This window comes from Haplochromis burtoni, unplaced genomic scaffold (genome assembly GCF_018398535.1).
Source record: "Haplochromis burtoni strain Fernald_Lab_line unplaced genomic scaffold, NCSU_Asbu1 Contig_148, whole genome shotgun sequence".
In the NCBI taxonomy this organism is placed as follows: Eukaryota; Metazoa; Chordata; class Actinopteri; order Cichliformes; family Cichlidae; genus Haplochromis; species Haplochromis burtoni.
In genome coordinates this window covers 711,315-722,214 of record NW_024582509.1, presented here as the reverse complement: position 1 = coordinate 722,214, position 10,900 = coordinate 711,315, and the positions used below count along the sequence as shown (strand labels likewise).

General features: G+C 44.2%; 1 protein-coding gene across 3 annotated transcripts in view; it reads right to left on the bottom strand.

Annotated features, from left to right (window-relative positions):
- grid1b (glutamate receptor, ionotropic, delta 1b) overlaps positions 1-10,900 on the bottom strand; it is a 603,615-nt gene that overhangs the window by 246,414 nt on the left and 346,301 nt on the right. The window lies entirely within an intron of this gene.

Genomic DNA, 10,900 nt, shown 5'->3' with positions numbered 1-10,900 from the left:
TATATTAAGTAATCCAAAGTATTCAGAATACGTTACTGTCATTGAGTAACGTAACGGAATACGTTACAGAATACATTTTGGGGCATGTAATCTGTAATCTGTAATCTGTAATGGAATACATTTTAAAAGTAACCTTCCCAACACTGGCTGCACGGCACACAGAGTGGAGCAGCCAGCTCGAGACCTGCTCCACCTCGTGACCTACAGCCAGCCCCAGTGATGTAGATGCAGAGAAAACTGCAGTTACCCAGTTTAGCTTAAACAGACTGGTGGGTACTGTCACTGCTAACCCTCAGCCTTCCAGTAGATACGACTATGGTAGAAAGCCTGACCTCTGACCTTGAGGCCAAGATCAGCCTTTTACAGGTGAATGGTAAAAGCAGACTCTGATTGGTCCATTCTCAAAGTGAATACACCCACAATCACGTGTGGCTGATGAAGGACGTCTGTTGGACTTGCTGTGAAAATAAAAGCAAGAGCTGCTCATTAGAGTAAAAGTGATGTCAGGGTTCCTGAGTGGCCGCTCTGAGGCCACCCTGTAGCTGTGCTGTATTACACTCTGTACTGTACCAGAATACAGATGACAAGAACACACACACACTAACAGGAGGAGATGGAGGAATAGCAGGTGGTCCCATTACCAATGCGACACACTCCTACTCTCCACAGCAGGATGATCATCTCCCTGTGTCTCTCCTCCCTCTGGTTCTCTCGTGTAGGCCTGATGGGAGCTAAAATTGTGCTGCTTTCTCCTCTGAGAGCCAACAGCAATACATTAAGTGGAAAAGGCAGGAGGGAAGAGACAATCATTTCTGCAAAAAACAAACATTTCCAAACTTGTTTCAGACTCCAGCTTTTCTTTGAGATTCAGCACAAAGGGGTTTCTTTAATGCTACAGTGACACCAGGCTTTCATCTGTACAGCAGAGATGCATCACGTTTCCCTTCCTTCTGCTTTAAATATTGTTGTTTTGGTGAAGAGTGTTTCGTGACGTTACTAACAATGATCTAACTTTGTCCTGCTGCTGCATTTAAAACCAAACGTCTCAGTGTTTCTGCAGACATGGAGAATGTCAGTGTGAAGTGACGGCAGCACGCAGGTAAAGGTCGCGTTCATCATGTTAAACGATGAGTTCTCTGTGCTGGAGCCGGAGGTGTACTCAGGTAATAACAGCACTACCTCAGCATAGTTTTACTCAAGCGAAAAGTCCAGAAAATCACTCGAGTAAAAAAGCATTTAGTAAAAAAGGCTACTTGAGTAAAGAGTAACTGATCATAACGTTTAATATTTAAATTTGAGATAATCAGAGAGACGAAAATATAAAGTTTGGTGCACCTTTAACGAGTTAGCGCGGCTCGCCCCGTGCGTGGGGCTGCACGACGTCAACACGTTAACGAGCTGACCGTGCTAACACGTTAATGCACTAATATACACACACACACATATATATAAGTAAATGTAACTGAGTAAATGTAATTGGTTACTACCCTCCTCTGGCTGGGACGAGTGCGTTTCAGTGTATTTCGCCTTAACATACGCAGTATTATTAGGAAGTACTTTCAAACTGCAGAACTATCCACACGACACAACTTGGATTCAAACTAACCATCAGTTAGTCGATAACAATCAAAGCCTGTTCGATCGGTTTCTTTACGGCGCCGCTGTGGCCTGTTGGGAGGAACCTCGGAGCCACTTTTCACCTGGATGTGTCCTTTAACTCAAACAATTCACCAGGCTGTCATCTTTCCTCAGCTCGGAGCATCGTCTCTCAGACTGAAGCTGAAAAACCAATTCGTGCATTCGTTACTTCAAGGTGGGACCAAAGCTGCAGTGTGACACTAATGCTCGGTGTGTGCATGGACTTGAAGTGGGCCACACCTGCTAATGTGTGTAACCCTGAGGATAACACAGGGCAGCTATGTGTGTTTTGCTATTTGTGCCGTTGCATGAGTAGTGTCCGATTATTGCTGGATCTCATTAAAAATGCGTCACACAGGTCACTGTGTGAGTCAAGTGTGTGATTTATATATTTGGAATAAAAGGCTTCTATTGTAAAAGTTCTAACGTGTTAGCTAATCTCAGCTCATAAAAAGCTAGATAAAAACGTAGTGCACCTGAGTTTGTTGCATTATTTCATTTTGAGGATCTGCTCCTCGTGTTTGCTAGCGTAGCGCTCTGATGGATTTTTCGTTCCCACTGAAGATGAGCTGCTTTACAACAACCTTCAGACTGAATCGAGCGGCGGGTCGACGCGTCAGGAGGAAACATCTTTCCCCTCGTCGCTGTTCTTCGCCGCCAGCTACTGTCAACACCACGCAGACTGCTGCTGAGCGCTCTGCAGGTACACCAACTTACAGGATAAGCAGCACACATCGCTGCACAGGTTCAATAAGAGGGTAAGGATAGAGCCAGCCGGGGGAACCGTAATGAGACGAATAACTTGTTGTATGTGGAGCCTGGAACGTTTTTAAAGGCTGTTATTTGCAGTAAAACTGAAGCTTTGAAGAGCAGAAGAAAATGAATGGCTGACATTTTATAGATGAAAAGATTATTTATTGATCAAAAATATCGACTAGATGATAATGTGAGTGATTATTCCTTATTTATCTTTCTATGGCCCCCAGTTCAGCCAGCCAAGCTCCTCCACCTTTGTGTGGATAAAAACATGGACGGCACAGTAGAGTACGTGTCATCAAGGACAATAAATCTCATGAATTTACTTCAGAGGGAAACAACTGCCAACCCCAGATTTCCATCTTTTCCTACCCAGGAGGCCCCTGCTTAGGATTCATTCATATTCTCCAATCATCCCAAAACAGGGCTCTGTCAACAGGAGGATCACATCCAGCGCACTCCCCCACCCGTCCTGACCAGGCGGTTCACGAGCGCCCCAGCCCCAATTATACAAATGACAGATGCTATTGATAACGAGGCAGAAAGCCAGGCCGCAGGCAGCGGCTGCCTGGCTCTAGGAACTGATTTCAGATGTGGAGGAGGAGTGAAAATCTAAATGGTGGCGGTTCTGAAACATTTCCATCATTTATCCAAGTGAAACAAGACGAAATGGGTGAAACCTTCAATCTCGAGGAGACTACAGTTCCCCAGTTTAGCTTAAACAGACTGGTGGGTACCTTCACTGCTACCCCTCAGCCTTCCAGTAGATACGACTATGGTAGAAAGCCTGACCTCTGACCTTTAGGCCAAGATCAGCCTTTTACAGCTGACAAGCAGGCATCAGGTTGTTTCACGTCGAGGCCCTGAAACGACAGAGCGTCCTCTGAGCGAGACTGTTCATGTGTAGGTAGGACACGGAGCTGTCACGCTCAGCTCCCCGGGGCGCGTTAAACAGCCCCACACATACATGCAAATTCATGGAAAGAGGGACAGAGAGGACTTAATGAAGACAAATGTTCAAGAATTTGTCACATTTGTTTCCTTATTTTTGTCTTGCCAACAATGGAGAGCTTGGCACGCACACAAGCGCTGTTTTCTCTCCCTGTTGTCTCCTTTCACTCAGCCTTTTCAGCCAGCTGTCGATGGCTCACTCCAGATGTTTTTGATTTTTAAATCTCACGGAGACTCACAATCGCTGTTTTTTTGTTTTTCAGAGGGACTTTTCTGAACCATCTGTCACCTGCATGGCTGCGCTTTCTGTGGCTAAATATGCATCTTCATGAATTTAGATAATTAGCAGTGCAGCGTGATCAAAGACTCGGTTTAAGTTCGGCCGATCGTCCGTCTTCTTTGTGGCTCGTCTTCAACTGGACGCTTCACCTGAGACTGTTTGTTCATAGCTGGAAATCCAGCTGCCATCACATGCAGTGATCCTCCAGAGGACATGTGGGCGAGCTTGAAGCAGAGGATGATGTTTGCGTTCTGGTTGGAGCGTGCTCAGTGCAAAGGGTCAGAACGTGACTTCCATGGAGTGACTGGAAAACAGCTGCTGGCATCTCGGTGCCCGAGAAGATCAGCCAAATGAAAACCTCAGAAGACTTTTGACTTTGTGGACGTGGACATGTGCAATCTATATTTAATTATCTGTTTCTCTTCCATCACATTTTCCTATCTGAGTGTTGAGACAGATGTGAGGAACGTTGTCTCAGCCACATCTGTGAAATTCGATTGTCAAACGAAGACATGAAGATATGATAAGTCAGACTCAATCTCCACTCTAAAATACATATTCCTTCACACTCACTCACACAGCAGGAGGCCTGGCGTGCGTCATCCAGCTTTGCAGGGCCTTTCCTCTCTTATCGCATCACATCACAGCATCGCAGCAGCCAATCAGAGACACAGACTCCCAGTCATCTTCACGGGAAAATTCTTATTTTAGAAATAACTAAGGAGGGGAACGGCTCAAAGAAGAGTGCGAGGTGGGAGAGAGACAGAGAGAGAGAAGGTAGAAGGAGATAATTTAGGAGCACGACGGGGAGAGATGATGATGGAGACGGACAGATGGCGAGAAAGAACAATAAGACCGAGAAAGAGCGTGCAAAGAATAGAGAAGCAGCCGCAGAGCGACGTTCACGGGGAAAAGGAGAGAGGGCAGAAACGATGGGTAGAGCGATTAGAAAGATAGTAATAGAAAATAATTCTCAGTTCTGGTCGTTTCACCTTTTTTCCTACTAAAACTGCAGCTTTGTATTTGTGTGAAACGGTTGTAACAAGTAATCAAAGCGAAGAGCGAAATCTGCGAAGCAATGCCGAACACGTACTTCAACAAGTGGCTCAATCAGACGCGAGGCATCAACCGCAGCCAATTACATCGACGCCACGACAATAATCTCCACGTACCTGAGGAAAATCACTCTTTTTCTGCTTTTAGATTCATTTTCACTAAAATGAAAAGTGTCTTTTTTTGTCCGTCGACAGACGAACAACGCTGGACATCATCTCAGAGTAAAGCCTCAGTACGTATTACTGGTACTGGTCCTGCTGCTCTGCTTAGCCCAAATGCAATGAAGCGACAAAGCAAATCCAAACAAACTTTGCTCTGGATCAAAAGTTTAAAAAGCCTTTATTTTGGAGGCCTGTCACAAGAGGTTAAAAGCAGCCGGCAGGGTGAGAAGAGCAGCGATTAGCTGGCTGAGGGAGCCTGAACAAACCATTTACTGGTTACATCATGAAAATAGAGTCTTATTTAAAACAAGAGCCCTTCCTCCCAGCCTCATCATCGGGGGCAACAAGCTGCCCTCCTTCAGAGGTCTGAACACTTTATGCATATTTAGCAGGACGGAAAAGAAGCCAACATGGCGTCTCTGCCGCTCATCCTTCTCCCATTTATTAATGTCACACATTGCAGCTAAAATACAGACAGACAACACGCAGCAGGGAAACGTCAGTGAACCCAGAGCCAGTATTTTAAGGTAGCGTCTGAGCTGTCTTCACTTGATCTCACTGTTACTGAATAAATGAGAGGCGATAGAAAGAGAAATAAATCAGGCATAGAAGCACTCTTCCCATCTCTCAGTATAATTCCTCGCTCCTGCTCGCTCTGGTCATCTTGTCCCTCTCGATCTGCATCAGACCATCGGGGAACTGCGTCTGTTCGTGCAGAAGACGAGTCATGATGCTGGGCTACAGCTTGAGAACCTCCATCGCCTTAAAATTTCCACAGCTGATGGTTTAGCTGTAGGAAGAAAAAGAGGCTTTTTTCCTCCATTCAGAGTTAAAACACTGGAAATGATTTGTTTCTGTCTGACATCATACCCATATGTAACAGACCCCAAAACACGCATGCTACCTTACTTTTGAATAGATGTGTCCTAAAATGCTATTCAGCTACTTTTATTAACCCTGTTCATGTGCAGCACAGCTTTGTTGGTACAGTGACGTTAGGGATCATGTTTTCACAGCAATGCTGGTGCTTCGAGATGATAAAATGGGACTGAGATGGAGTCAGGCTGCTTCGGTCTTCAGTATCAGGTTGAATGGCATCACTTCTGAAGTTGCAATATGCACTAATACAGCAATTAATTGTCACAAACAGGTGAAAAAATGCAAATCTGTTGCAAGTTGCATAGAGAAAAATGAACAATAACTGCTTGCATTCAGAGTCAGATTTGAAACAAATTCCTCAACAGTGACGTTTAGCTGCATGATGGATATTTACCAGTAAAATTATAGATGAGTCTATTATCAGAAGCGCTGCAGATGCAGTCATTGGTGCAGACGAACTCAAAGTGATGCTAGCAACCTGTTTGTGTTTGTAAGCCGGATCATTATTATCTGCAAATGTCTGCCCGTCTGTCTGAGAGTGATCGCAGTCTCTTTGTTGTCCACAGGTTGAGTATTTCACAAAGGTTGCTCTCCTATTTTTACTGTAGTGTCGGAGCTGTGAGCGAACATTTTGAAACTCTGCTGTGGGCATTGCTCTACATTTTGTTACGTTAGCTAGCCTGCAAACTTCTAATTCAACTGAACCTCATCGTTCCTCTTTTACATGGATGCCTGGAGTTATAAAACTCATCATGCATCATGTCTGTGAAGGTTCTCAGTCATCCAGGTCATCGTAGTCTAAGGAGCTTGGAAAGAAGTTAAGTTTCCTTGAAGATGTTTCATCCGAGAAGCTTCTTCAGTTCTAAGAGCAACTGGGGGAGATTCCCGGACTTTAAGCCCTGTGGGAGTGTCCCTCCAACAGGGTCATGGACCCCCTGCTGATCCTTTACCTAATCACACGAGCCAAGGTGTGAAAACAGGTGTGGGTCACAATCCGCCACTGTTTGGGTGAACCCATTGCTGATCTAGCCCCACCCTATCATGTGATCTATTGAGGTCCGATGGCCCAGGATGTGCGTGGGCGATAAGCGTCATCCATCACTTTTCTTAAACCGAGTTTTGCTTCCCAAGCGAAACAAACAGTGCATGAAAAACACAGGAAACTTTGGTCCTGTGGTCAGAATCTCCTGTGCCGCCACTTCAGACCCATCGACAAAAAAACGTCACTTCATTAAAGTAAAGCGCGCCTACACGGTTTGTTGCGCACACGAGGAACAAACACCCAGCATGCTCCTTTATTTCCAGGCAAAGTATAGCTCAGCTCGATGCCAGGCCTCGGGAAGCTTTTGTGTAGCTTGTATCCTATTTTATTACCACATACAAGATCCGGGTGCATTCCTATTTCAACCCTCAAAGCGAGGCTGTACCGAGAGAATGAAAGCTTAGAAATGCCTCTTTATTGTTCATGGATTTGCTCAGCTGACACGTCATCATGTAAATTCATGTAAAAAGTCCTGCATGAATCATGAAAACAAGCCATCGTCACATTTTCAGAGGTTACTCAGACATTGCATGACTGGAATCAACAGGCAAATATGACAGAAAGGTGTGGGGACGTTATCAAAACTGTTCTTTGAGGGGACGTGTAGGTCCCACGCTTCTGTTTATCCATGTTTAGGTCATCAGCTGGTCACTGGGCTACATGCCCCGACACCATCCACTGATTAAGATTCATTTACTGAAAGCTGGGCCATCACAAAAGGCAGGACATTTCCTTTAAGACGACGGGTAAAATAAATTTAGCGATTGTTTCAACTCTGACTCAACACTGTGCTTAGGAGGACTTCGACAGTCAGCAGGGGATTCGGCTCAAGGATGACTCCAGGGGTCTCGCTTTTCATGCCTTCAAAGAAAAATCATTCTTTTATCTCCTTACCTTTTTCCCCTAAGTCTAAAAATCAAGGTGAAATATGTGAAAAACAGCTGCTGCACCAATGAATAATACCCATCATGAGGTTTTCTTGAAGATGTGTGCTGAACCTTGGACAGACATTTTTGACGAACCGTGTCGGAATAAAATTAGAACTACTTTTAAAGCCACCGACTCTTCCAAGGCCTTACTTTTCCTCAAGGCTACGACTTCTAATAAATTACTGAAAATATTTGAAACTGTTTATTTTATACAAGGCGGAAAACTAATTTGACTTTTGGTGATGTGGGCAAGAGAATGAGACCAACAAGCTCATCTTGTAAACATGCGTCCAAAGATCCCACAGTCAGTCCTGCTCCCAACAACACTCTCTATCAAATTAGAGACTACAACAGAGGACTGGAAGCAATTTATATTGACATTTGGCTGACATTGCGGCCCCGAGATTTAAAGGCAGCAGAATACTTCTTAAATTACAACAAGTAAAGGACGCAAGAGTCAAAGTTCCTTAAGAATCTATTACATGCAGTGGTGAGAAAAAGCGTTCGCCTCCTTCATGATTTCCCGTTTTTTCAGATCATCAAACATTATATTTAAATATTAGACAAAGATAACTCGACTAAACACAAAATGCAGTTTCTAAGTGAAGGTGTGTACTATTAAGTGTGAAAAAGTGATTGTGCCTAAACATAATAACAGGTTGGGCCATTCAGAGGTGGACTTGATGCTGTGTTTGGGTCATTGTGCTGCTGCAGAACCCAAATGCCTCAGACTAGATTGCAGGTCTGGGGCATTCAGGCGTGTCAGAAGGTCAGAAGATGCTCAGAGCACATATTGATACCTTACTAATGCTTAATAAACTAAAGAAAATGACTGACTGTACATTTAATGTTAGAACAAAACCCTATTTGCACTGAGCATACATAGTAGATTAATTTTAATCTTCCCCACAGAGCTTCTTACTGAGTCAAACAATCCAAGTGTGGTGAGCAGGGAGGCAGTAAGCTGCCATAGATGTGCACAGTACACAAGCTAGCAACTAGCTGCAAGACTAATATACCTAAAAGCTAAATGTTCTCATTTAGTTTGTAGAGACAGATTTTGGTTCACTTTTGTGTAAAAAAAAAAAGAAAAATAAGAAAAAAGAAAGAAAAAGAGGAAAAAGCTGCAACTTTACAAATTCATCAGCTGACTCGGAGTAAACCAAATATTTGTGGCTAACACAAGAGCCTATTTAAACTCCAGTGATTCATGCAGCAGCTTTAGACCCAAAACTCAGTTTCCTGCTCGCTCTTGGCCCCAGTGCATGATGGTCACGTTGTCTGAGGAAAGGAGCGATACAATTGTGAGGTTCCCAAACTAAAACCAGAAACCTTTCTCACCTCAGCTACACCATGAGATCAAAATCAGGGTCAAAGCCCGGGGCAGTGTTAGTGAACACATATTATGCTTGACATCGTGGCAAAGACACAGACACAGCTCTCACTTTGGTTAGACAAGGACCAGATGGCTACTAACTGCAGTCTTACTAACCTAACCTGGTAAACCGCTGCCTGAGGGCTAAATCACATGTGGCCCGCCTCGCCATGCTCTCATGGTCGTCTGATTAGAAGAAGAGAAACTGTGTTTGCACAGCTGCGCACGGATGCTGCTGTCTAAAACTTCATTAGCATCGGGATAGCCGGATTCACGACATGCAGAGCCACGTGTACGAGGGGCGGGGCTTCGACAAGCCGCCCGCTGGAACAGACCACCGTGGCAGCGTCAGGTATCAAAGAGCTTTGTGTTATCACGGAGAAACACCCTGTGACCTTGCCTTTCTTCTCACAACGCTGCCATCAGCAGCCAATTAGAGCACATCTTAACAGAGACATCAAAAGGATGAGAGGACATCAGTGGACTACATATGGAGGCAGCAGGTGTCCACACAATATGACTCCAAAGCATGCGGGCCTGCACAACGCCTTATTAATTAATGACTACAATATACACAGCAGGACTTCAAACAGTTTCACTCACACCAATTGAAAGAACTGAGGTTAAAAAGGACGGCAGCACGCCGGGTTCCTTTTGTTGGACAACCACGTCTTTAACGGCAATGATGGAGACTTCGTTTTATCAGCGAAGCTGCTTCGATGCTCTCAGGGTTACACAAGCAACGCAGGAAGAACAGGACTTTCAAGGCTTTTGGAGGTTTAATGTTATAAAAAATATTTCAGCATGAATTGGGCTCAAACAGAAGGACCGTTGTGTTTCCAGTGTAGCCATGACAGGCCGAGAGCTAACAAGCTAAGAGCCAATGAGCCATTGTCTAACAGCGTTTTGTCTTGGCTTGTGCAGCCTTAAATATGTATGAAGCAACACGAGGTTCTCTCTAAGTGGCTTTCAGACCGGTTTAATCCTCTTGGAGAGTTTAGCCCAATGAGGGGTGAACAGGGGCCATTTTAAAGTGCAGTTAAATTGACAGAGAAGCATCCATTCATTTCCTTTGTAATTAAAAGAAAATCACAGAGGCCAAGAGAAGGACTGCCAAACAGAAGCGATGGACTGAAAGCAGAGAGACGCACTAAATGGCTTATTATTTAATGGATGTAACAGTTTAGGCAGATCAGACACATGAGAGGTTAAGCACTCAGACCGGCTGGCAGAAGTTCACCATTATCAGAAACTTACACACTTGCAGGCCCTGCAGCCTTTGTTCATTGTTTGCAGGAAGATGAAAATGGTTCTAATGCGAGTATTAGCCTAATAATATTACTGTACAACATACGGGACTCAGATCTGATGTGCTCGAACTGTTTCTGTTCATCTTTACAAAGGAAATTGTTTGAACACGGATAATGAAATTTCAATATCATGCGGTTTTATAAAGGGATAATCTTTGTCTAAATGAGTCCGTTTTCAAAGCCAAACAATAGATTAATGACTCATTTTATTCTCAAAACATTTACTCCTCTTCTTCCTCTCACAAAATAATCTCTCTTTATTCCAAACACAGCTTCTTCCTACAGTGTTTCTGCATAAAACGCAGGCTGACGTCTCCGTTTGGTTTGGATCCCAACTTTATTTACACAGCGCAAAATCAAAACAACCGCCCCAAGGTCCTTTATGTCGTAAGGTCGACCCTACAATAATACATACAGAGAAAAACCCAGCAATCATATGACCCCCTGTGAGCAGCACTTTGGCCACAGTGGGAAGGAAAAACTCCCTTTTAACAGGAAGAACCTCCAGCAGAACCAGGCTCAG